Below are 3,078 nucleotides of genomic sequence, written 5' to 3'. Positions count from 1 at the left end.
TGAGAAATCCCAAATGCAAGTAAAATTTGAATCACTGACTCCCATGTATCAGAAATTGAACAACGAATATTCATCAGATTGAATAGAGGCATTTTCAGATAAATAGGGAAACTGCAAATCCTGGAAATCTGAAACAAAAACAGAAAATGCTGGAATTGCACAACAGGTTGGTCAGCATCCGCAAAAGGCAGGGTAATGTTCCGAGTGTGAACCTGCACTAGATCTGGCCTTTTCTGGCTGGAGAGGTCCCCTGATAGGAGTGACAAAAACAAAGAGGAAGAGGAGAGAACAGGCAGAAGAGTAACATTTGCTAGATACTTTCACAATGAGACATTACTTTTAAATAATTGGAACATTAGAATACAAAGATGTTAATTGATCCGTATTAATCTGTAGATGGCTCAGTTGCTAAAGATTGTGTGGTGCTGAACCGTACAGACCAGGAAGATCCCAGGTTTATCACTGGTCCGTGCTGAGTTTCCTGATTTCAGCTGGGGGAGCAATACAATCAGATTTCAGCGACCCAGTCTAGGAAAATCAGCCAAGATACCAGCTCCAGTCACTCCTCCTAGAAAGTACATACATGGGGATGTTGGACAATGACAAGAGCAGGCTTTGATGTTCTCCTCATAGTCAAATAGCCAGGTGACACCTATTGTCAAGTCTCACACATGAAGAATGGCCAACTGGAGTAGGTACCAGAAGAACGATACACCAACAATTCCAGGAGCGAAGGGGTCAAATTTGAGATGGGGGTGAAGTAAAAAAAAAATGCTGATTGAATGATTCTGTGCCAGATTCACTGTAAATGCAGGGAGCTATAAGCCAATTCCTGTGCATAGTTTCTGGAGAGTATCTACAGGCTTTGTGTGCAAAAGACCATGGAGATCATTCTTGATGGGCAATATTGAGATGATGAAATCTATTATTAACATACTATTCAGAAAGACCAAGGCATTTCCTTCTCATTTCTTAACATGTCATCACAATAGAGCCTGTTTAATATTGCAAATGTTTTAAGGCTAAAGAAACCCAGCTCTCCAGTTAACATAAATTTAATATACTTAGTCTCTCATGACATTGCTCATGGACAAAAATAAAAATTAAGTCTCTTTCTTCCTGCAACTTTCTCTCGGCTTCTCGTCATCTTTGTAACTCTCTTTTGCCTGTTTTTTTCGCCTCATGTTTTCTTTCTTTTTATAGGTTTCTCCTTTCTGCTATTTACATTCTACTCTCTCTGCTTCTCAGTTTCTCTATTTTTAACTGTATTCCTCTCTCTCCCTGTTTGTGTGTGTTCCACTCTATTATCTCTCACATTTTCTTTTCGTGTACGTCTCTCACTATCTCCTTTTTCTTTCGCACCCCCAGGGAGACTTGGAGGCAGACTTGTAATGGTGAGTCTCTGATAGCCATAGAAATGATCTCACCTCTCTTTGGGTACAAAGTCACAACTTTACTCTTGGGCATCAACCTAAACCTTAAACCTCCTTTAGAAAAGTCCGACCACCACGGAAATACTAAAGTCAAACTTTAAAACAGATCACTCTTATCACCATCCCAGACAAAGTTTCCCAATTATAATTCCAACACCGCTTGGTGGGCCTGTTTATAACCTATTTTCTTGGCAGCTCAGTGCACTTAACATTTCCTGGTGTATTGCCATTATCCTTCTTCGGTAGTGTGGACCATTGTGGTCAACATCTGAGTTAGCCTCAAACACTGTTCCAGAAAACCCATTCCAGTTATTGATCAGCCTCTGCGTGAAGAACTTTCTGATGTGTATTCTAAACTTGCTCTTCACAACTCAAATCTTGCTCCTTTGAATTGCCTTTCTAGCATGTCTAGAAGTATTGTTTCAGGTTTATTTTTTCTATCTATTTTCTTATGCACCTTTATAAAGTGCCCTCTGAGAAACTTTTTTTGAGGCCGAAGAGTCCCAGCTTATCTGGTTGTTCCTCACAGCTCTTCCTTCTGACACCAAGAATGTATCGCGTTGCCCTCTTCCGCACAGCTTCTAGGGGTGCGATGGCTGGTTACTTTGCAATGACCAGAGCTGTATGTAGCACTCCGGCCACAGCCTGCCCAGAGCTTTGGATAGTGTCAGTATAACTTCTGTCAATTTGAACTGGACTAATTTAGCAATAGACACCAGCATCTTGCTTGCTTTATTTATTGTCGTCCTCTCCAGAAAACTGAAGTTCCTCAGTGGGACAATTCCGCAGCAACATTGGTACCTTGCCCAAATAGCTATTATTCACATGAGTAGAGGCTTGCTTTTTCAATTATAGGGTTGTTTTCACTCCATCAAGGGTCACTGAAGAGTGATCAGAGGTAGGAACCCCTCCCTAACCCAGCAGCACATGACACTATTATAATTCTGCTACCAATGCCCCAGCCAAGAACAACTAGCTCAGCACAGACCAGGGATTTAGCCTGGGACTTTCCTAGGCAGTCTAATTCTGCTATGTCTAAACTCACTTATGGAGCTTCTTCCCTTCAATTCTGCCCCCAGGACTGTGCATTGAGGTGAACGCAGAACATTTGAACCCAGAGAACTCATCATGGTTCTCGATGAGGAGCAGCTGCAATCCATGGAAGATGGAGGGGATGTTGTACAGCAGACCAGTCACTGCAGGCAAGGAGCAATAGCTAATGGAATGGTAGCCGTTCCTAGGCTACATGACTCAAGACAATGATGCTCTGCATCTTGGAAAAGTCAACAGCTAGAAAAAAATTGCTGCCTCTGCAGCTGCTGGTGCCTGTTGAAGTGTATGTCATGGGGTGTATAAGCGCATAGGATTTTGGTTAACTTCGTAAATGGAGTGATATGCAGCTAAGCATATAACTTCTTGGATATTCCCTGTTGGTACCTGCAAAGGGTGTCATGAAAGCGGAGGGCACATTGTTCATTGTGCATTTGGTATTATCTGTGATTACCGTCTCTTGTAATGTGACTAACATACAAAAGGATAAAAAACACACAAACACCAGGAGTACATTATACTATATGTAGAATTTATAACTTTGATGCAAATGATATTTATGGAACTACAAAATGTATTAATTTTTGGAATATAA

This window comes from Heptranchias perlo, chromosome 11, assembly GCF_035084215.1.
Source record: "Heptranchias perlo isolate sHepPer1 chromosome 11, sHepPer1.hap1, whole genome shotgun sequence".
In the NCBI taxonomy this organism is placed as follows: Eukaryota; Metazoa; Chordata; class Chondrichthyes; order Hexanchiformes; family Hexanchidae; genus Heptranchias; species Heptranchias perlo.
The sequence above is the reverse complement of the archived record's forward strand: the minus strand, read 5'-3'. Positions refer to the sequence as shown.